Here is a 25,240-nt window from a genome sequence, read left to right on the forward strand (position 1 = left end):
TAAAGAGAAGTCATGCCTGGTTTCAAAGCTTCAGAGGACAAGCTGACTTTCTTGTTAAGGGCTAGTGCATGTAATGACTTTAAGTTGAAGCCAGTCCTCATTTATCATTCCAAAAATCCTTAAAACATTCAGGCTATTAAAAATTATGATAAATATACTCTGCCTGTACTCTATAAATGAAACAACAAAGCCTGGATAGCAACACATCTGCTTAAAGCCTGGTTTACTGAATATTTTAAGCCCATGGTTGAAACCTACTGCTCAGAAAAAAAGATTCCTTTCAAAATATTACTGCTCATTAACAATGCACCTAGTCACCCAAGAGCTCTGATGGAGATGTACAAGGAGATTAATGTAGTTTTCATGCCTGCTAACACAACACCATTCTGTAGCTAATGGATCAAGGAGTTATTTCAACTTTTGAGTCTTACTAATTAAAAAATAAATTTTGTAAAGTTACAACTGCCATAGACAGTGATTTCTCTAGGCAAAGTAAATTTAAAATCTCTTGGAAAAGATTCACCTTTCTAGATACCATTAAAAGCTTTCATGATTCATGGGAGGAGGTAAAAGTTCCAACATGAACAGGAGTTTTGAAGAAGTTGATTCCAACCCTCATGGATGACTTTGAGAAATTTGAGACTTCAGTGGAGGAAGCAACTGCAGATGTAGTAGAAATAGCAAGAGAATTATATTTTAAAATAGAGCCTAAAAATGTGACTGAATTGCTGCAAACTCACGATAAACTTGAAAGGATGAAGAATTACTTTTTATGGATGAGCAAATAAAGTGGTTTCTTGAGCTAGAATCTACTTCTGGTAAAGATACTGTGAACATTGCTGAAATGACAACAAAGAATTTAGAATATTACATAAACTTAGTTGATAAAGCATCAGCAGGATTTCAGAGGGTTGACTTCAATTTTGAAAGAAGCTCTACTGTAGGTAAATGCTGTCAGACAGCATTGCAGGCTACACGGAACTTTTTTGTGAAAGGAAGAGTCGATTGATGCTGCAAATTTTACTGTCTTATTTTAAGGACTTGCCACCACCACCCCAGACTTAAGCAGCCACCACCCTGATCAGTCAGCAGGTATCAACATCGAGGCAAGGCCCTCCACCAGCAAAGACTACTACTTGCTGAAGGCTCAGATGATCGTTAGCAATTTTTAGCAAGAAAGCATTTTTAATTAAGGAATATATATATTGTTTTCAGACACGATGCTACTGCATACTTAATAGACTACAGTATAATGTAAACATTACTTTTATATGTTCTGGGAAACCAAAAATGTGTGCAGTTTCTTTCATTGAGATACTTGCTTTGTTGCATTGGTCTGGAACTGAACTTGCAGTATCTCTGAGTTACGCCTGTATTGTAATTGCCCGTTTACCTGTCTGTCTCTCACTGGTCCCACCATAGAGATCATCAAAAGCAGACAATGTGTCTTGTTTATCTTTATTTCACCACTGCAAATCCTGTGGAAGGCACTCATTAAATATGTATTGAATGGGTGGATGGATAAAGAATACAGGGATGAATAAAAGTAAAACCATCCAGAGATAGTCTAGGTTTCAAAACCAAGTAATAGTCATCTTTTTATAGATATAGATGCACATATATTTAAACTGTGATAAACAACTCCCAAAGTGCTTAAAAACCTGTATCTAAAACCAACAAGAAATTTCTGAACTTTCTACTGCCAGAAAAGATCACTTTGAGAAAAGGCAATACAAAACAATAGTTACAAATCCTACTACAAATAACAACTAGGTAAATTCTACTAAACCCACAACAGTCGTGGGTCTCCCATTATTATTATTAATAATAATGTATTATTAATTGTTCTTATACATTTATTTTTCACAACTCTTATATCCTTATTTACTAATGGTAAAACTGAGGCTACAGAAAGGTTCTATAACTTTCTAAGGTCACAGAGTAAGTGGAAGAGCTAGGGCTTGAATTCAGACACTATGACAAGAGTTTATATGCTTAATCACTAGACAATATTATTCTCTTTAGGTAGAGAGACTAAAAAAGAAATATCATCAAATTTGACTCACAAAGTATTTTCTGCCTGGGAGCCTGAATTACTGACAATAAAAGGAAAATTATTTTAGAAAAATAAAAAAGCATCAGTTTCAATTATTTTCCTTCATTGAAAAATGAACTTGTTGAAATACTGTGATATCACTTGATATTACTTTATAGCAAAACATGGAATAGATTTGTCCAACAGAAGTTACAGACTGTAATTGCTGTGCAAATAGAGGACATTTTAGGCCAGGGATGAAAAATAAGTTCCAACATTTGTGCCAATACGGTAACTTCTAGAGATGATCACTAAAGACTAATCTGGAGAAAACCCACAGTCAATTAGCACTGCCTGCTGTGAATACACGAACCCTGCTGCTGGGCAAGCACCAGCCACATGCTCTCCTTCTCTCACAAGTATTGTGGGGATACATTCCTGGCACACTAGTTCTTCAATCAGATTGTACATCAGAATAACCCGTGGAGCTTTCATAAAACATATGTAACAGGGAAAGACAATCTTTGATTTCTGTAAGCTTACAGTACTGAGAGGTAAAGCAATAGAAGCATCTTGTAGTGCACAGCTGAAAACAAAAATAAATCTTCCCCTGTCTTCACGAATTAGGTAGTCTTAGTCCACTTGTGCTGCTGTAACAAAATACCCAAGACTGGGTAATTTATAAAGGACAGAAATGTATTTGTCACAGTTCTCAAAGCCAGGAAGTCCAAGATCAAGGTACCAGCAGATTTGATGTCTGATGTGGGCCCCTTCCATCCACTGTGTTTTCTCTCAGCAGCATCCTTACATGGTGAAAGAGGGAAGGACAAAAAGGGGTGAATGCAGGGTGAAGCCTTTCTTCTATGGCAGTAATCCCATACAGGAGAGAGGAGTCCTTAGGACGTTACCACCTCACCTCAGCCCACCTCAATACTAGCACATTGGTGATTGAGTTTCAAAATATGAATTTAGGGAGACACATTCAGACCATAGCACACCTCTGGAGTAAAGAATGAAAAATATTTCTACTTGAAGTCATATATGCCTATGCAATTAAATATTTTACCTACTTCAAGCAACAATGCAGCATGTAATTTGATGTAAACATAGGGAGTGTAATACATGTTGTACACAAGAATTCAATTATTAGAATATATTATTTTAATATATAAGTAATTAGCAAGTAGAAAGTAAAATCAAGATGAGAAAAAAGCAAAGTAGGATATATGGTCCTTTATGGTGGCCAGTTATGTTCTCAGATGTCTTTCTGAAGTTCAGTTGTTGGGATAAAGCAATGCAGTGAAAAGAGTAAACTCTACTTTTCATTTCCATTTCCATTTCAAATGGCAAAAACTCAATATTTTCCCTAGTGAAACATTATGAATCAAAGCTCTTTCAATAACTACAGAAGCACTGAAAGAATTTTAGTTACATGAAAGATGCTTTTGAGAATAAGAGAAGAGAAGAATACTGAAGACTCTTGAAAGTTACTTTTCCTTTACCACTCCACCAAAATAATAGATTTCTGAAATATCAGCATGTGAAGGGTAATCTCTGAGACCTTTTGCCACCTCCTAAAATGAAGAAAGGTTGCATACATTTTTTTTCTTGCTGCTATGAATAATAAGAAGCCATGGGATTCCTTGTAGCAGTCATGGAATAATTATGAAATAGCTGATTAAGTTCAAAGTTAGTATGGAAATCTGTTCCCTTAAAAGTCTTTCATAATCTATCTCTGGAGAGAGATAATTCTATCAAATTTGAATTAATCCATAGATAATGGCAAGACTATTGCCCACCATTATGTGTCTGTATATGTGAAATGAATACTGCATGGATCCTCAGATTTACCATCAAAATAACTCAGGGCCAGATTATAGAAGGGATTAATTGTAAACAGTAAGAGTTATGGCAATCACCTCAAGAAAAGGATTAATCAGCTTCAAACACATAACTTGACCTAATAATCATAGCCTAACCACAGTAATTCTTTGGAGAGTAGATTTTTTTTAATGCAGGTCACACAATGATCCTTTCATAGATCTAATAAAACATTTTAAAAATTACCTTACCTGGTATCATTATAAAGTATAATCAGGTCCTGTATTATCATCACTACTGAAGCCTATAGTAAAATTAATTGTTCTTCATTTCAAGTCAAAAATGGCTTTTTATCAGGCAACCTAAATTAAAGCTTTCTAAGAAGGTCCCATTTTGAATAGTTAAGCACATTGTTAGTTGTGGGGATGTAAGCACTTATTCACTTTATCTTTTGTTCCTGGCCAATTCCTTCTTTGAGTTTTGAATCCATATTTGTACCATATACACAGCCAAAGCTGCACAACATAAATAGGGTTTTCTGTGTATTAGGATACACAGTGTTCAAAGGCTATGAAAAACTGATAATAAAATAGATTTATACTTTACATAGAATAACTGAATTAAGTGGGACAGTTAATGGGCACGAAAATATAGTTACATAAAATGAGTAAGATCTAGTATTTGCACAACAGTGTGACTATAGTTAACAATAATTTACTGTATAGTTTTAAATAACTAAAAGAGTGGAATTAAAATCTTTTTTCTAACAAGGAAATGGTAAATGTTTGAGGTGATGGATACCTCAATTACTCTGATTTGATTATTACATTATTACCTGTATCGAAACATCACAGGCACCCCATAAATATATAAACTTATTATGTATCCATAATGATTAAAAACAAACTTTAAAAAAAAGAGTTAAATTGTTTTACCTCTTTTTAAACTGTGGTAAAATATACATGAAATTCACCAATGTAATCATTTTTAAATGTACATTTCAGTAGCGTTAAGTACATCATCACCAACACTTGTTATTTTCTGTTTTTTAAGAACTATGAATTAAGATTTTTAACTAGCAACCTTAAATTTAAAGTTTCTAGATTAGGAAATCTCCAATTATAATTTTGCAAATGGTCTATCTAATATACTTGTTGGGGGTGAAATCTGAGCTTTTTCCTTTCTAGAGAAGGTTGTTAACGGTGAAGGTAAAGAGAATAAAACTTTTCTAACAATGTGGATGACAGGCATGCCCTCCTAGCCTCACCTGGGACCGCTAAATACCTAATATAATGCTTTTCACAAAGAATATATTTGGAAAATATTTTGTTTTAAATAAGGGAGATAAAGAGTTTCAACTCACAGTTTTAAAATTCAAAGTGAATTTCAAGTTTCTTCAGGATGAAGGACATACACTTTTAGGTTTTTATTCTATCTTCATTGAAATAATGAACATTACCTCATTTGCTCGTTGTAGGGATTAAATAAATGATCCATGTAATGCACCTAGAACTGTCCATTATAAATGTAATAAGTGTTAACTATGAGAAGTTTTATCATTATTTGGATATTATAAAAATTAATCAATAAGCAAGTATTATAAAATGCCTAACAATGTCCTTAGCAATCCCTTCAGCACAGTGTTGAACACTGTTAAATAGATAAACATATTAACAATGTTAAATAGATAAAATAAAAATAGAAACACATTTTTATTTTAAGAGGAAAACAGATAAGCCCAAGACAAGTAAAATATAATGCAGGACAGGACTAAAATCCCCCCCTTCTGAAAGTCCCTTTCTTTAGCATCCTGATTTTGTAGAATTCTTGCTCTCTTAATATTTCTTCCTCATATTTCCCCACCCCCCATTCAGAGATGGTTTTGGTCTGAGTCCTCTAGTCTTCTCTTTTTACATGTTCTCTCCCTTGGTGATTTTGGCTACTTTCATTTCACCATCTCGAGGATGATTACGTCCTGGATCACATCATCTTTCTCAGTATTGCTTATTCAATGGCCTGATGAATAATGAACTAGCAGTGCCATTTTGAAAGCAGATCTAAAACTCAGGGGCCTGTTTTAGTTGCTGTTATTGCTACTGCTTAATAAAATGCTGTAAAATCCTTTAATTATTCTCCCTTATCTGCAGAACAAAACCTGGAAAACTTAGTCAGTGACTTTACTTTTTAAAGTTTTTTAAAATTTTCTAAATCTTCAAAAGTTTTTCAGTTTTATCTTCCCTACGTATACTCTAAACTAATAAAAGCAAGCTATATGTAACTGTCCTTAAAGAACATGCCATTTTTTCCTTATGCCTTCAATTGTATTATTTCATCTCTGAATTGCTCTTTCTTCTCCACCTGTTGAAGTCCTATTCTGATACCAAGATCTAGCTCAAACTCAGCTTTCTACACCCCAACCTGAAGGAATGTCTCTCCTTCCTGGGCTGCAGAGTACCCACTGTATAATAGGCATATATTTTGAGGTGTCATGTTTCTAGCTATATGCACATATGCACTAGACTGCCAGTCCCTGACAATGACTTCTTTGCCTTTGATTCCCCAAAATAAATGAATAGCTGAGTGATTAACTGAATAAATGAATACAAGTAAATGTATATGTTTTAAAGGAAAATTAATTTTGTAGCAGAATGGATACAGAAGAATCCACATTCAGGAAGTCACTATGAAGACTGTTACATCATTACATACATAAAATCCAAGCTGGAACTGCCATAGCAGAATGGATAAACAAGTGATTCAAACTACTTAAAAGACTTTTTTACTGTAATGTTGATGTCTCACATGGTACTTTTATTTTATTTAACTAACTGCACATTTTATTTCAAAAATTAGCTATATGATGGGTATCTTAGTCTGCTCAGTCTGCCATTAACAAATTACTATAAACTGAGTGGTTTAACTAACAGAAATGGATTTTCCCATCGTTCTGGAGGTTGGAAAATCCAAGAGTGAGGTCCTACAGAGTTCAGTTCCTGATGAGGCTCTCTTCCTGGCCTATAGACCACCACCTTCTTGTGTTCTCTCATGGCAGAGAGAGAGAAAAGAAAGCAAGCTTTCTGATGTCTCTTCTTAAAAGGCCACTAATTCCATCATGAAAACCCCATTCATGACCTCATGTAACTCTACCCCAAAAAGGCCCCACCTCCAAATATCGTCACACTGGGGATTAGTGCTGCCACATATGAAACTGGGGGAGGGGGCGGGCAGGACACAGTTTAGTCCATAGCAGTTGAATAAGTGAGGAGATATTTTACCTTTCTAACATAGAGGCGTTTGGCCTGAGAATTTCAGAACAAGTTACCCCTTTTTTATTCAAATTTCTATAACTTTACTTGTACATCTATAGGAATATATAAGTGTATATATATACACACACACATACACATATATATGAATATATCCATACACATACATCCATATAGAAATAGAAACACATGCCTGTATTTCTAGGAAGGAAGAAAATAGAGACCTAAGGATCACATCTTCCATGACTCTTGTACAACACACAGTCTCTACCAGTGACCCTGGATACTCTGAAAGAGTTAATCCTAAGTAAAAAGTTATGACATCCTTACTGGCATAATTTGAGGTTCATACGGTTCTGGATTTATGAAATTCCCACTGTACGTTAATACTTTAGCTACTACATGTTGAAACTTCCTGTTAAAATTTAATATTTATTTATTTATTTATTTATTTATTTATTTATTTATTGAGATGGAGTCTCACACTGTTGTCCAGGCTGAAATGCAGTGGCGTGATCTTGGCTCACTGCAGCCTCCACCTCCCAGGTTCAAGCGATTCTCCTGCCTCAGCCTCCCAAGTAGCTGGGATTACAGGTGCACACAACCATGCCCAGCTAATTTTTGTCTTTTTAATAGAGACAGGGTTTTGCCATGTTTGCCAGGCTGGTCTTGAACTCCTGTCCTCAGGTGATCTGTCCTGCCTTGACCTCCCTAAGTGCCGGGATTACAGGCATGAGCCACTGCACCCAGCCCAAAATTTAATTTCTTACCCAAGGGCAGAAACAGGTTTATTATGAAGCTAAAGATACTTTTGCTAAATGTTCCTTCATTTTCATGGGTTACTAGGAGCAGTATTAGAAATGTGATAACATGATCTGCTTTTATGAATGTTAGAAAAATGAGATTTTTGAGAAATTATTTTACTTAAAGATAGCCCCTAAAATATATACATTTGAAGTGTCAAATCATCTTGATGAACCTCTGCTTGGGAAGTGTCAAATAACTCCAAAAAATAGAATCAGATGAACTAAACATCAAAAGATGCTCTGAGATGGCAAAACTACCTTGTGAGGCTACCAACAGCAAACGCCCAGAAGAGACTGCCATCACACAGGCCCTTCAAAGCTCCACCTTGCTCATCTGACCCCGGGCACTGTGCATGCTCTGTTCTGACATTTTATTTTGTCCCTAAGGATGTATTTGCTCACGGATACTTACTCAGATCTGGTTTCCTAATCAGTGCCCTGCTTCTAAATCCCATCCCTGGTTTCCTCATTTATAAAATGAGAATGGAGACAATGCCTATTTCATGGTGCTATTATAAACATAAAATGATATAATGTAGATATAAATGCTTTGTTAGCTATTTATTCTATACCTATTTAAGGCCCTCCATGAACCGGTCCCATATGAATTTTCAAGTCCTATATTCCATTAGACCCTCTTATGTATGGTATGTTCTGGCCAAACTTAGCTACTCTTCCATCTCTGAACCAATTTGCAATTTTTGTTAGATCAGTAACCATAGCAGCATAATATGCTCTGTAAGGATTACTTCAAACAAACACAAAACCTCGGGATTAGATTAATTTGCCTACTAATTATGTTAAAATCTTAAGTAACAGAAATATTTTTTTGCTTTCTGAATAGTTAACATCATTTTTTAAATCTTTTAAGAGGCACCAATTTATTAAATGAAGCTAGCAAAACCAGAACACAAAAATACGTCAAAGTCTTATTAAAATAAAAACAAACAGCTGAAAATTTTTTGTTAGGTTAATTTCACTTTTTACGTTACTACAACAATAACAAAAATACCAATACCATTGAATACAGTTAGGAGGTTTACTTAAATCATGTTCCTCAAAATTTGGTGTGCATCATCACATGTGTTAGAATCATGGGAGTGAGGGCAGAGGGTTACTTCTAAATATTCAAACTCTTGGCCCTTCCCAGACCGAATCTCCCAGACTGAATCAGAATTTCTAAGAATGTTGCCATAGAATCTGCATTTTAGTATTTCTTTCCAGGTGATTTTTATGCAAATCAAAATAAAAAAAAAGCATTGACATTTTCCATCCCAGTTTTCTGAAGACTGAAAGTTAACAGCAGGGTTGGGGTGGGCTGGGGTGGGACAAGGTCATGGGAAGTAGCAGCCCAGGAAGCATCAGCACTGTCATCCTCATTGAGGTTTGGATGAAGTACCTTTTCAACAAGATCTTCTGTATCTCTTGATAACCGCTATGTGGTAATGAAACTTTTCAAGGTTATTTCCTTGAGAATACAGCTAAGGCAGCTTCTTGTGTCTCTCCAGGCAGAATATTCTGATATTATTATTTATCTTTATCTTGTCTTGCTCTGAAAACAATTTGAGCTATCTTACAAAATTCATAGTCTATATTAGTTTAAGAAGTAAATGAGAGAATAAGCCCAGGAAAATAAACCTATGGGTAAGTGTGTGTGTGTGTGTGTGTGTGTGTGTGTGAATGAGAGACAGAGAGAAGAATGAGAGAGAGAAGGTAACTCTGAGATTAACAAATACTTTAAAAAATAGGAGTTATATATATTTGAGTTTTTAATTCAACCTAAACCTTCTCTCTGTAAGGTTTCACAATTTTAAAAAAGTATGTCTTTTAATTTGACAAAATGCAAACATATATCTCTACTAGTGGAGAAGGTAGTGAAAAGCTTCTCTTGAGAAAAGTCAATGGACAAATAAAGATTTCTCATTTCAGACAAAAGAAAATAACCTAGGAATAGAACAAAAAAAAAAAAAAAAAAGAAGATTCCAAGGAGAGAGATGGAAAATAATGCCGAGAGGCAAACACATAAAAAGATTTACAGAATCCCAGCACTTTGGAGGCCGAGACGGGTGGATCGCGAGGTCAGGAGATCGAGACCAACCTAGCTAACACGGCGAAACCCCGTCTCTACTAAAAATACAAAAAACTAGCCGGCGAGTTGGCGGGCGCCTGTAGTCCCAGCTACTCGGGAGGCTGAGGCAGGAGAATGGCGTAAACCGGGAGGCGGAGCTTGCAGTGAGCTGAGATCCGGCACTGCACTCCAGCCTGGGCTACAGAGCGAGACTCCGTCTCAAAAAAAAAAAAAAGATTTACAGATCTGACTAATTAAAAATTTAAAAGCCTTATTTGTCAAAAACATCATAAACAACCCAAATGTTTTAGATAGAGGACAGGCTGAAGCAGTCTAACTGCATCTGCTGTGTAGGTGGGAATTTGCTGAGCTAGGGCTGTCTCTGGCTGACGAAGGTTAAGGATCCAGTTCAAGGTTACCCAGCTATTAACTGGTAGAGACAAGATATGAGCTAACATTTCTTAGCCCCACTGTACATGCTCCTAACCATCATTTCCTGTTTTTTAGATTTACTTGGGATTTCTCTATTTCATTCTCTTTTAGAGCTTTATTATTTCTATTCTGTATTATTTCTATAGTTTTTGTTTTGCTTTTATATTCAATATATTATTCAGTTGTTCAATGATTTTGTTGCTATTTCATTGTTTATGGAATAAATAAATGAAGATTCAAGATTCAAATGGGTGATTTTGGTAAGCAGACTTCTTCGATGTTTCAAAGCTATGTTATATTCTTACTTCCTGAGATTTCTGTATATTCTCTCGGATTTTTAATCAACCGAATAATAGTTTTGGGAAACAAATATGTTTCCCTTTATCCAAGAATTAAGCTTCCTTTTTGCATCCCATTTCTTAATGTCTACACCAGAACTTTAGAACAACATTAAGTCATAGAGGAGATTTTTGATACCCTTGTTTAGTCCATTAACAAAAATGCTGCTAATGTTTTTCTGTAAAAATGTGCTAATGTTATTATTTTTTTCTGTTTAAAGATGCTGCATTAAAGTGATTATTCTCTATCATTTTGAGCATGCATCCTTTTATTCCAGATTTTATGATTTTTAAAAATAGGAATAGTTGAATTTTATAGACTGCATTTTAGCATGTATCTTGCAGATTTTTCCCTCTTTTTGTGTGGGGTTGTTATTGAAGTAAATGTTTACCTCATCAGATGTCTTGATGTTGACCATTTCTTGAATTTTTGGTTGCTACAAACGCTAAATGATTGCAAACAGATGTCAATACAATATTTTTTCCTTTGGTTTTAAGACTCACGACAATCCCATGAGGCAGGAAACCAGCCCAGGAAGGTTAAATGACTTGCCTGAGGCCACATTGCTCATAAGTGACAGAGCTGGAACCTGAAACCACAACTGATTCCAAAATTTACGCTCTTATTGATTCCCAACCTTTTTCTGCAAGTATTTTTTTGGGCATTAGCACAGGATCTGGTATCTGAGCACTTAATTCCTGCTGGTTAACACATTCACCACCTGCAGCCCAAAAAAAATGGGCTCCAAAAATTTGTGCTCTTATTGATTCATGACCTTTGGCTGCAAGTATTTTTTAATAGGGGTAGAGAGTTAGGAAGTTAAGGGAGTTGTGTCTAAAAGTCTCAACGGTCTCTATAGAAGCCACTGGTTGTGAAACAGGGAAGTAGCCTCAAGGAACAGGTGCAAATGTGGAATATGTGCTGTGGGGATGGAGAAAAGTTGGCCAGTCTCACCGACCACATTCATGGATGCAGTGGACTGCATGCCAGTGACGAAGCACCACGCACTTGCAGTGTACTTAGACCACAGTGTCAGATTTAGCTCAGCTTAAGAGTTTACTCAGCTCAGGATAAGGCACCTGAGCCAGAACAGATGGGTCTTCTCGACTGAGCTCCCTCAGGTCCTTAGAGACCTGCTGGTTGTTGCAGATCCTTGGAAGAGCCTGAACAGGTCTGGTAAGCCAAAAGCTCTGAATATTTCCCACCACCAAATGCGGTTGCATATGCCCTCCTACTGTGCAAGGCTCAGGGCAACTCTAAAAAGACCCTTCAGGTAACAGGATGCACATTCATACAAACAATACATACTTACAACTTATGTTTCCAGTTTCCTTACACCTCAGGATCACTGTCTTACGGGACCAGCAGCAGTCCAAGTTTTCCTGCACATGAACTCGGCTATTCTAAGAACACACAAAAATAATGGCTAAGAATTGTACCGATGACCATAGGAATAGCAACAAACTGAAAACTTCACATTCTTCTACCAAAATGTCTACCAAAATGTCAACTTTAAAGGCATAGAATTGGAGAATTATGAATAAATGATTACCTTGCATAAGAAAGACAAAGCAAGTGAATGCTTAAAAGACCATAAAAGTTAGTCTCAAACAGAACTTTAACATGAGTGACTTCATGCCAGCATGTGAATCTTAAAACTGAAAACACAGATACAGGGCTTAGCCAGGGTCTGGTACCTGAGCACTTAATACCTGCTGGCTAATACATTCACCACCTGCGGCAGCAGCATCTGTCCATATAATCTCGCCCCTCCTGAATCAGATAACGAGATGCCTCTGGTCAGTGTTCTTCCCTCCCTATGTGCCTGGAGCCAGTCCTTTCCCTCATGTAGTCAGTGATTCTCTGTGGCTCATCATGTGCATCAACTTCCTTCTCTTCATGACCCCTCTCCTTTGGGCTTACAAACTTGTGCTAGACTCTTCATCAGTGAACAAATACATAAATCAAGCAAGCAACAAATTATTTCCTTGGCACTTTCTCTAGTCTTGGTCTGCTTTCTCCTACCCTTTATAGCCAAGCCACTTGAAACGGCTAGGCAAGTATGCACCACAGTCTCTATTTTCTTAACGTTTGTTTCCTTCCAACCCAATCTGCCTTCTGCTGTCACCACTCCACTACAGTTGTCCTGTTAACTAGAAAGGTCACAGTTAACTAACCTACTAACACTACAAAGATTAGTCTGGTAAACTGGCTAGTTACCAAACTCCTTGTTTTCAGTCATTACTGGACCTGTTTTTTTCTGTGGCACTTGCGACACCCCTTTGAGGTGTTCTGTTCCTCTGCTATACTTCCAGCCTGGTTTTCCTCTTCTCTCTTGACCACCTCCCCCTTTGTTTTTGTAACCGTTAGGCCGCTTCCTCTCTACATAGCCCTTAAATGTTACACTGGTCCAGCCCTGATCTCACATCCTATCTCACTTTTCACGTACTTCCTGTGTGATCTCACCTACACACATATCACCAAACCACTGAACAGTAAAGTGCCCAAATTTTGTCTAGATGGATTTTCCTTATGGCCAAGCGATGTTTGCAGTTATGCAATGCACGTATACATATGGATGTCTATGGTACCTCAACATCCCATAGCATCTGTCTTGAATGTGCTTCCCTTCTTCAAGTCTCCCTTGCTGCATGACACACCATCACTTACAAAGAGCCCCACCCCAAGTAACTTCTACTCATTCATTCCTCAGATCTCAGCTCCAGCATCACTTCCTCAATAAAGCCTTTCCTGACTACAAGTCTAACTCAAATTCCTTATGCTGTCATTTTGAAAAGGTACAAATGAAAATGTTTCTTTCTTCAGTTGTAACTTACATTAAATAGGGTGATTATTTAATTAATAAAAATCCCAGTACTTTGGGAGGCCGAGGCGGGCGGATCACGAGGTCAGGAGATCTAGACCATCCTGGCTAACCCGGTGAAACCCCGTATCTACTAAAAAAATACAAAAAACTAGCCGGGCGAGGTGGCAGGTGCCTGTAGTCCCAGCTACTTGGGAGGCTGAGGCAGGAGAATGGCGTGAACCCGGGAGGCGGAGCTTGCAGTGAGCTGAGATCCGGCCACTACACTCCAGCCTGGGCGACAGAGCAAGACTCCGTCTCAAAAAAAAAAAAAAATCTCAGAATTATAAAATTGACGATAAAAATCATGTATATTTTCACCAAACATTGTAGTCCAATGACTTAACATGGTGATCAGCATAGTTCAGCAGCTGCATATGCAATGAATAAATCATTCAATCCAGGGATCCTAGAGTTATCCTAGACTCAAGTATCATGCTCCCTCCTGATATCCTATTAGCTACAATGTCCTACTGACATAATGTATATGTCCTAAATATTACTCAATACCTTTCTTATTTTTCCTATTTTATTTTATTTTCAAATTTTCAAATATTTATTTTTTTCTTAAGTTCATATTGTTTTGCATCAATTATTCAATAGCCCCTTCATAATATAATATGTTGCATTTAATTCCATGATGTAATTCTACATCCAGAGTGCCAGCTTTTATTGTTACTACCATTTCTCCTCCTCGTGTTGCCATCTCCAGAATAACCTCAATAGGATACTGGAAACCCCAGAATATGCCAATAGTGGACCTGAACGTTCTTCGAAGGCTACCCATAACCTGAGAATGAGCTTATATGTTGAGGGCCATGAAGAATCTGGCCCATGCTTACTTCTCTAGACTGCTCTTGTTACACTTTTCGGGCTTATACATCTATTTTTCAGCAGTATGGAACTATCTGAATCTTGAAACCTACATTTCAGCATTATGGAGTTACCTGAATTTTACCACATAGCCCATACTTTTAATATTTAGATACTTCTGGAATTATTATCTCATGTCTGTCCATTTGTTAATGTACAACTTAAGTTTTAAAATTAGCTCAGGCATCTTCTCCTCGAAGCTGCCTGCCTCTATCTTGGTGAAATTTGGCATTCTTCCTCTCTACTGAAACCATTACTACACTGACAACAATTGTCTTGAGGTGATTTCCTGACTTGGATACACCCTTTACCAGCTGTGAATTCCTTGAGATCAGGAATGTATACATTCAGTTGTTCAGATTCTGAATATGCCTATATCATAAATAGCACTCAATAAATACTAAATGAATGAATCATTAAATGAATAACTATTTCAAGTTTTACTAGGGAAATTGACTATATTATATACATGCTGTTTCCTACACTTATAACAGAAATAGTAGATGACCACCTCTTTAGGTCAGTGGACAGATTACCTACTTTTCATGTAAGGACCTGGATGCAACCAGATCATGTGAACATTTTAAAGGTTCATTTGTTTTTCTCCTCTTTATATTCTCATTTTTCTTTTATTAAGAAAAAATAAGCAGAATTTCTCTCTCACACTGCATATCTCTATTTTCATTTACCGTGTCACTCCTTCCTAGTCTGTCGCTGATGTCTTCCATAGAGACGCTTCCCTGTCTGTCTCTGAGAAAGATAATGCAGTCTTCCATTCTTCCACACGGGCCTTTCCCAAATGTGTTCACCAACTTAGTCATGGGTAACACAGAGTATCTCTGTAGGTTATCTCCAAGTGAATGCTTGGTGTTGGAGTCTGAGAGGAGAAGAAGCAAATTCACTTGAAAGTTGATATCGCATACCAAATATCCTCATAAAAATGTACCCACTCCACAAGCACATTTTTTTCCTCACACAGCACATTCAATTCTCATATTTCCTTCAATTAAAATCTTGTAGTGCATTTTTATATTGCTTAATTATTTTGGTGGTGATAAAGTTTTAATGTATATTTATAATATTTTATGTCAAATTTGTAATACTGTAAGTACCTTAACTATTTCAATATCCTAGTATAAAACCATTGTCATCAAATCAGATAAATGCCCCAAAAGCTGAGGTGGGACAACTTTAACTCTCTGCTCTCAAACTGTAGTAAGTTCTTTTAAACATTGTTTTAAAGGTTAGGCTGCACTAAGGAATATAGTCTCTAACTGTGACAGTTTTTAACCTCGCAGTGTTACTAAAGAAAATTTAATGAAAAGCACTATCTTTGCAACAATAACAACATACAGATACCCAGATTTGAGGGGATATTAAACTTATCATAAGAAAATAGTAAATAGGTAAAAGAATAAGTAGTTTGGCCCCACGGAATCTTTCTTCTGATTCAAAAAGATCATCATGAGTTTCTCTTTGGACAACCTAGGAGGAATGATTTCTTTTACTTTTTTTTCTCTTTGAAACAGAGCAATCACATGCTAAAAATTAATTAGGGAGTATGAAATTATGCTGTTTTTATATATTTATATTTTTATTTGGAGATATCTATTTCATTGGTGTGTATCATTTAAATAGAGGTCTGCTTTAAAAATCATTTAACAGAAACAATATTCTGATTGTACCAGTAGGATAAAACACAACCTTTCCATTTTGTCATGTTGACAATAGCTTATATACCAGAAACAGAACCATCTCCCCTCTCTGGATAAGAGCTTACCTGAATGAAAACAAACTAATAGCAAGGTAATAAGAATCCCCTTGTGTGTGAACTTAGAAATCTAACCTACGAAGTGGTAACACTCAGAATTATTTATGTCCCTGATTTTCATCAATTTTCACTGCTCTTTCTCTTTCTTGCTTGCTTTTCAACAATGCTTTGCAGATTGAAGCAGTACATTAATGATTCCATTTGTCAGCCTCCATTGTTGCTAATCCTTTTTATTCATTTTCATCTTTTCTGAGTTTTCAGTGCACTATTTTCATCCTGTTATATTGTTATATTTATTGATGCATTGCTTTCAATGTTCCACCAAACGTTTATTTTTATTTTTTTTTTATTCACTTGATTTCTTTCTTATGGAATTGGAGTTTTGAAATTTAGAAGTTCTATACAGATTTTTAGGGCTCTTACTTGAACATAGCTCACAAACAGGAATTCCTTTAAGGAAATAAGGTGAAATGATAAATATGTGGTCCATGGAATAAGACAGGCAGCAACAGATACTTAACTACTCTGAGCTTCAGTTTTCTTACCTTTAAAATGTAGATAATAATACCTATACTACAGTCTTACTTTGGAATTAAAATTCCAGAATGTCAACTGTCTCACATACAAAAAAAATGGCAGCACTATTATTATTATTATTATTTTATCGATTATTTCTTTGCACTAGTAATGAAAAGATTCTATGTGGATCCAAATGTTAAAGGTAAAACCTAAGGGCTTCTAAATGAAAGCAAAGGAGAGTATTTTCAGAACCTTGGATAGAAAACACAAGAAGCACTAACTTAAAAGACAAGATCAATGTATTAGACTTAATTAAAATTAAAAACTTTTATACATAAAAAATTAAGAGACCAAAAACATTAGGTGTACACCCACAACATATTTATATAATGTAATATGAATTTTTAACATTATTAAGAACTAATAGACACTAATAGAAAGATTGGCAAAAGACTTCATAGAGAGAATATACAAATGGTGAATAAGCATATAACAAAATGATCAACTTTATTAGCCATCAAGAAAATGCAAATTAAAGCCACAATGGGATACCATACCTACCAACCAGAATGACTCGAATTAAAAGACTGAGAGAAACAAGGGTTAAGTATGATGAACAACTGAAATTCCCACACTACTAATGGGAATACAAATTAGTCCAATCACTTTGGGAAACCAGCAGTATCTATTAAAATTGAACATATATATCTCAATGATCCATCAGCCACACTCTTCTATGAGAACTAAAAGATTTGTACAGGAATGTTCAAAGTTATGTTATTTATAATATCCCAATACTAGAAAATCCTACATACTGAACAGTATTTGAATTGGGTAAAATAAAGTGTGGTGTATTTATACAATGAAAAACCATTCAGAAATGGAAATGAATGAATTACTGCTGCATACCACGTACAAAGGGTCTTCAGAACATTCATAGGAAATGCATATTATGAAAAAACCATGCATGGATTTCAAAAATTTGTTGCACCAAAATGAACTCACACTAACTTGTTATGACAGATCTGAACAGAGTCTAGTTTGAGACACTAAGAAGGGTAATCTATCAGTTTAAAATAACTCCTATCAGATCAACATAAATTCTGCTAAAATTAAAGCAAGAACAAACATCAAATTAATGGTGAAGCTTGAGTAGAGGAATGGTAAGATTACTAATGCTTTATGAAAAGTTTAGGGTGACAATGGACCAAAGCAATCCACCATGTAAATGGATAACTCATTTTAAGAAGGGACAAGATAAGGTTGAAGGTAAAGTACAAGCAGCAGTCCATACACATCAATTTGCAAGGAATAAATTAATCTTGTTCATATCCAAATTGAAAAGAACTGACAATTAATAGCAGAACTAATAGCCCAAACCCTAAACATCTCAACTGGTTCAGCTTACACAATTCTGACTGAAAAATTAAAGCTGAGCAAGCTTTCCACTTGATGATGCCAAAACTGTTGATCCCACATCATCTGCAGATAAGAGCAGAGCTTTCAGTCGAAATGTTAAACAAGTAAGATCAAGATTCTGAAGACTTTCTTCAAAGAATTGTACCAGGAGAAGAAACAAGGCTTTACCAGTACAATCCTGAAGACAAAGCACAATCAAAGCAATGGCTACCAAGAGGTGGGAGTGGCCCAGTCAAAGCAAAAGTGGACCAGTCAAGAGCAAAGGTCGTGGCAATAGTTTTTTGGGATGATCAAGGCACTTTGTTTGTTGACTTTCTGCAAGGCCAAAAACATGGTAAGATCTGCTTACTATAAGAGTGTTTGGAGAAAGCTAGCCACTTTGTTAGCAGAAAAATGCCCAGGATACTTCACCAGAGAGTCCTTTCCCACAACAACACTTTTGCTCATTTATCCCATCAGACGAGGATAATTTTGTGAAAGTTTGGATGGAACATCACTAGGCTACCGTATAGTCTTGATTTGGCTCCTTCTGTCTTCTTTTTGTTTTCTAATCTTAAAAAACTATTGAAAATGCACTCACTTTTCTTCAGTTAGTCACATAAAAAAATACTGCATTGACATGTTTAAATTCCCAAGACATTCAGCTCTTTAATGATGGACTAAATTGCTGATATCATCACTTACAAAAGTATATTGAACTAGATGGAGCTTCTATTGAAAAATAAAGTTTATATATTTATTTTTATCTCTTAATTCCATTTTCCATGAACTGTTTGAAGTCCTCTTTATAACACTGAGTAGAATAAGCCAGCTACAAAAGCATACAAACTGTATCTTTTACAAAAAGTTCAAGAATAAGCAAAACTAGGCTATGTTATTTGATACGTAAAGTTATGATGGTAGCCACCTTTGCTTTGGAAGGAAATGGTGATTTGAATGGACATGGGGAGTCAGGTGTTAAGAATGTTCTATTGCTTGATGAGGACATTGTTGCCCAGGTACACTCACTTTGTGATAGTTCTAATGAATACTCAGGATGTGTGTGCTTTTCTACATTGTTGCTCTTTTTCAATAAGCAAGTTTACCCTAACAATTATTGCATTATTTAGGCAAAACTGTATGTTTTTGTTTGTCAAGGGGGTTGATTCATCAAGATTTCATCCCCAAAATAAGTTGTATTTTACAGGAGTAAGAATAAGCTCAATTTTGGAACTGAAAATGGAAATTAATTCTGCTATCTTTTTTAAAAATAAATACTCCATTTTCTGATTTTACCAAGCTCCCCAAGTCTCCAAAGAGAGGAGTAGATGTCCAGAAAACAAAGCCCCAGTTCTAGAAAAGACATGAATTTTTATCAACTAATCACCTTTATAAGCACTCTATAAGCAGAATCTAATTTATTCAAAAACATAAACAATCTGATGCATTTACTGAACATTGAATCAGTCGTATTGGGTCTCTGGGAGATGTAGAAATCTTCTTTATTTTTCTGTCATTCTTTTAGAGAAGCCTCTTATCAGTTTCACTGACTTGTGCTTTAGTGTTATAAAGTCTGCCTTAATTAAGGAGTATATAAGGAACACGTAAGAATAACATTTAGGTTGGTGCCAATGGCAAAACCACGATTACTTTTGGCACCTACCTAATGTTTAAAAACCTCTACTGGGTGTGCTGACGTCGATGTTGAGGCTACTGCCTATTAATTTGTTCAGGGTCCCCATAAAATGCTTCTGTGATAGAAATTTATTATAAAAATTAGTCCCAGGAAATCATTTAATCCCCCTGAAATGTGTTTTCTTCAATGTAAATTAGATGAATCCCTAAATTTCCCTTTCCTTGGACTACCAGGATAAGCAGAGTAAAAAAAAATTATTTCCTTTGCATTTTAGTTTCTGAACTGTTCAGTACTTTTCATTTTAAGTCATGTTTTTCTGTTTCTCATTTCATGTTTATTTTATTATTTTTATTTTCTGTAAGTTGCCTCCAAGGTAGAAACAAGAAGATACAAAACTTATTTTCAAACAAATAAATATATAAATGTTTTTGTTATTTGCATTGGTTACAAAAAAAAAAAAAAAAGTGTTGTTTTGGCTGGTCATGGTGGCTGACACCTGTAATCCTAGCACTTTGGGAGACCAAGGTCAGTGGATTGCCTGAGCTCACAAACTCAACACCAGCCTGGGCAACAGGGTGAAACCCTGTCTCTACCAAAATACAAAAAAAATTAGCAGATGTGTTGGTGTGCACCTGTAGTCCCAGCTAGTCGGGAGGCTGAGGCAGGAGAATTGCTTGAACCCAGGAGGTGGAGGTTGCAGTGAACTGAGATCATGCCACTGCACTCCAGCCTGGGCCACAGAGAAAGACTCTCTCCATTTAAAAAAAAAAAAAAAAAAAAGGTTGCATTAGAAAGTACTCTGTGATGAATACCCACATCAACAATAGACAGTAAATGTCAAATAAACGAAACAGACAATAAAAGCTATTAGTTTAAAAAATGAAGACTTCACAAGTGTGATGAAGTTGTTGAAGAAATTTGACCTGAGATCTCAAGGGTTTCTATAAAGCAGATAAGCAAGAAAGATTTAATATTACACTGAATGAATGTATTACTTTTGCAGTTACACTTTAAATGTTAACTACAATTATTGAATGAAGGATATGAGATACTCTGTTTTATGTTGACAAACTAAGTTCAAATGAAACATTTAGGGAACAGCTTAGCACTACCACAACTAAATAAATTTAAATAAATACTAGCTACTACTAAAACTGTGACAATTACAACTATTATTATAATCAGTAACTTGATAGGAAAAGTATTTGTAGTTAAGATAAACATCCTAATGCAACTAAAGTCACTCTTGCATGGACAGTTGCCTGTCCCCCCAGTAACTTAGCACAGGATGAAAATACATTTTGTCTTTGTCTTTTCCAACTGCACTAAATCAGAATAGATAACTGGAAAATTGGTCAACGCAATCGAGCTAAAGAGGAAAAAACAATAAATACATTTGAATCAAATCAGTGCCACTTAAAATCCAGTGACGTGGGACAAGTAAATCATTTAAAATAAGACTATTAATTTCTGTCTTAGGGTTTTGTAGAATAATTACAAATGATCATATAGATGAAAGTGCTAGTGAATGGATAAGAATCTCACTGGCCAATGTACCATAGTTAGATTTCAAACAGTCCTTTACAAATTCCAAGACCAAGTAAATAAAACTGCTGCAAACATGAAGAGGCTAATAAAATAGTCCCTGGTGAGACAGACCCTTTTCTGCTGAATTTAATGTTCCAAAACTTGGTAACAATGGGTACGCCACTTGAATTTTGATAATTTCTTACTTGACTCTTCTTGGTTTCTTTGACCTATTCTTTGACCTTTTTACTCACCCCAAATTTTGGCTCTCAGATTATGGATTTTACCTGCTGACTCTTTGAGGAAAGCTGGCACGGCCCTTTGTTTCTATTCACTCAACAAGCATTTATTATCTAGTATATGTCAGGCACTGTTCTAGACTCTGAGTTTACAGCAAAGAACAAAACAAAATCCTCCTCAGATAGAGTGTACATTCCAAGGGGTGTAATTTTAATGAGGAAAATATTTGTTCACACAATGCCAAGGATGATTACAATAATAAAGCAATTTAAGAGATATGAATAAATAGCACAACAATATTTGAATACAATTAGATTTGAAATAAGCAGATTCAATATAGCTGGATGTGGAGGAATAGTTGAAGGTTATTTCAATACATGTGAAAAATACCATCATAATGAAGTATGGCAGATTGTATCTTCTAAAGATGGCTGCATCAATATATGTTTTATTCCTCATGAACTTCATTTTTTTTGAGACAGGGTCTCACTCTGTTGTCCAGGCTGGAGTGTAGTGGCACGATCATGGCTCACTGCAGCCTCAACCTTGAAGGCTCAATTAATCCTCCCACCTCAGCTTCCCAAGTAGCTGGAACTACAAACACATGCCACCACACCCAGTTAATTTTTGTATTTTTTGTAGCGATGGGTTTCATCATGTTGCCTAGGCAAGTCCTGAACTCCTGGGCTCAAGCAATCTGCCCACCTTAGTCTCCCAAACTGCTGAGATTACAAGCGTGAGCCACCACGCCTGACCCCATGTACTTCTTTTCTTTTTAATTTTTTATTTCCATATGTTGTTGGGGAACAGGTGGTGTTTCGTTACATGAGTAAGTCCTATAGTGGTGATTTGTGAGATTTTGGTGCATCCATCACCCAAGCAGTATACACCAGACCCAATGTGTAGTCTTTTATCCTTCACCCTCCTCCCACTCCTTCCCCAAGTCCCTAAAGTCCATTGTGTCATTCTTGTGCCTTTGCATCCTCATAGCTTAACTCCCACTTATGAGTGAGAACATACGTTTGGTTTTCCATTCCTGAGTTAATTCACTTAGAATAATAGTCTCCAGTCTCATCCAGGTCACTGCAAGTGCCATTAATTCGTTCCTTTTTATGACTGAGTAGTATTCCATGATAGATATACACACACATATATGTATATATATCATGGAATATGTATATATGTGTGTGTGTATATATATTACACTGAGTGCATTTCAGTATATGTAATATATATATATATTACACAGAACGAATCTGTATATGTATATATACGTACACCACAGTTTCTTAATCCACTCATTGACTGATAGGCATGTGGTTGCTTCCACATTTTTGCAATTGTGAATTGTGTTGCTATAAACATGTGTGTGCAAAGTATCTTTTTTGTATAATGACTTATTTTCCTCTGGGTAGATACCCAGTAGTGGGATTGCTGGATCAAATGGTAGTTCTACTTTTAGTTCTTTAAGGAATCTCCACAGTCATTGTACTAGTTTACATTCCCACTAGCAGTGTAGAAGTGTTCCTTGTTCACTGCATCCATGCCAACATGGATTTTTTTTTTAATTTTTTGATTACAGCCCTCATGACCCATATACTTCTTATAATGACATCGATCCTCAAATCTGGAGGGACCTGTGTCACTGTCTTAATCAAAATAGCGTGATGAAAGGGATGCTATGAGTCTTCCAATAGTTACAGGGACAAAAGGCCAAAAAGCAACCTTCATTCCCAATTTCACAGCCCAACCTGTGCACAAACAAACATATGACCTGAAGTCATCATTCAGTCACTCTCCTGAGGATTTGTTGTTACAGCTGGTTTGGATCACCATTACATTGGTTTGGGTAAGCCCCATGGGTAGCTTCACTGAGTAACTGTAGCCTTGATAATCACCCGTGGTACAACTTAAGGCCACTCAGCATCAGGAGAATCATATAATCAGTCAGATTGAAACGGGTTTTGTTTGTAAATGTGGTGTTTGGAAGCTACTGTTGACAGCATCAGGCACAGCAGAACAGGTCAAGGCCCGCCATGTTCGCCTGAGTTTTGTTTCAAATTTATAGCATGGCAACAGAGATGACAAACTCAGCCTCAGTTTAGATTGTCAGATGAAGCTGTGGCTTGACTCAGGAAGCAGTGTTGGATCTAGAAAATAGAGTGGGCTTATCATTTCTTTTCCCCTTTACCTCTGGAATCTAAGTTCCCTCCCTAGTTGCGGGTTTTTTTTCTCTTCTTCTACTACCAGAAAATTTATGCATCCAGTCCCAGAGCACTTACAACGTTATCTTTTCTCCAATGATCTTATACTCATATGTATATTTTTTTTCCTGATCATTACCTGGAAAGTTGTTGAAATGATATAATCCCTTTCTGGGCACAACCTCATTCACACTCTTACTGAGGTGTGTGGACCAGGAGGAGTGAGGGAAGTAAAGTCAGAAGTCTTCCCAAGCTCAACAATACCCAAAATTTATAAATAGTAGGGGGTATGGAATATCCATCCAATACTTCAGTCATTGTCCCATTACTGATAACCTTTGTGACAAAAAGAACATCACTGTCAGATCATAGAAGGTTCAAAAAGCAAAAAAACATGGCACAGATTAGTTTCAATGGCCCAAGTGTTATGGACTGGACCACAATACTGTAACCTGAAAAAGTGTCAAAAGTACTGAGGTGTCATTGATAATCTTAAGGAAGTGAGGAAGATCCAAGGTAGTCAATCTGCCAAGAGACGACAGGGTCACCAATCCCTGCAGTGTGTCCTCCATCATCTTGAGACAAACAAGTATTCAAGTATTTATTGGCAGGGATCACAGATCCAGTATGCAGTGGTTGCTTCTGTATCAGACACAGAACCTCAGAGCCTGATGGTGATATATTTCCATATTTTGATGTGATGACAGATCCAGGTGGAGAGGCAACAATTTCAGCATCACAGGTATGAGCAGCAGCTTGGCTTCAGTCAGTGAATAGAGGCTTCCTGTAGGCATTTAGGTTAAGTAATATGAGGTCACATGGTCCATGTGAATGACCCAGACCACCATAGCAGCAGCCACAATTTGTTTCCAGTTTGTGGTCCTAAGGAGGAGTATCTGTACTCTGCCCACGTGTGGCCTTTCAAGTGACGATACAAACGGCTAGACCAGCACAAGAGTCAGTAAAAATATCAAAGGACGTATCGGCCAGAGCTATGAAAACAACCTTTAGAGTTGCCTCCTGAGTGGAGTCACCATGCCCATTTTCAGTTCTGTGTAGCTGGGGCTGAGGCTAAACAGCCACAGCAATCCCAGTGGACAACATTAAGTTTCAACTTCATTGAACCATCAGTGAACCAGGCCCAGGAATTGAGGGGAGCTTCTTTGAATTGGGGGCCCCACTGAATAGGAACTTTGCTTCAGGCAGCAGAGGGGGAGATAAGTTTTCCCTAAAGGAGTAGCTGCCAGCCATCATTAAAAAAATAAATAAATAAATAAGATGAAGCTGAGTCCAGGTTAGCTGATTCCGTGAACACATTGTTTCCATTTGACAAGTAAGACAGTTTAGAGAGGCAAATGCTGTCTACAATATTTAAAGAATCCAATAAAGGGTTAGGCCTTTTTTTTTTTTTTTTTTTTTGGTAATAGTGGGACCAAATAAGA

The 25,240-nt window shown here is 36.4% G+C and overlaps 1 long non-coding RNA gene across 1 annotated transcript; it reads right to left on the reverse strand.

Annotated features, from left to right (window-relative positions):
• Nucleotides 1-297: 297 nt before the first annotated feature.
• Nucleotides 298-21,227, reverse strand: LOC117063854. Its single transcript, XR_004429123.1, has 3 exons — nt 21,213-21,227; nt 11,405-11,410; nt 298-426 (listed from the first exon to the last, which is right to left on the reverse strand). It is a non-coding gene; the product is annotated as an uncharacterized LOC117063854 (long non-coding RNA).
• Nucleotides 21,228-25,240: the final 4,013 nt, after the last annotated feature.

The sequence above is a fragment of the Trachypithecus francoisi genome, unplaced genomic scaffold, assembly GCF_009764315.1.
Source record: "Trachypithecus francoisi isolate TF-2019V2 unplaced genomic scaffold, Tfra_2.0 Lachesis_group19, whole genome shotgun sequence".
NCBI lineage: Eukaryota > Metazoa > Chordata > Mammalia > Primates > Cercopithecidae > Trachypithecus > Trachypithecus francoisi.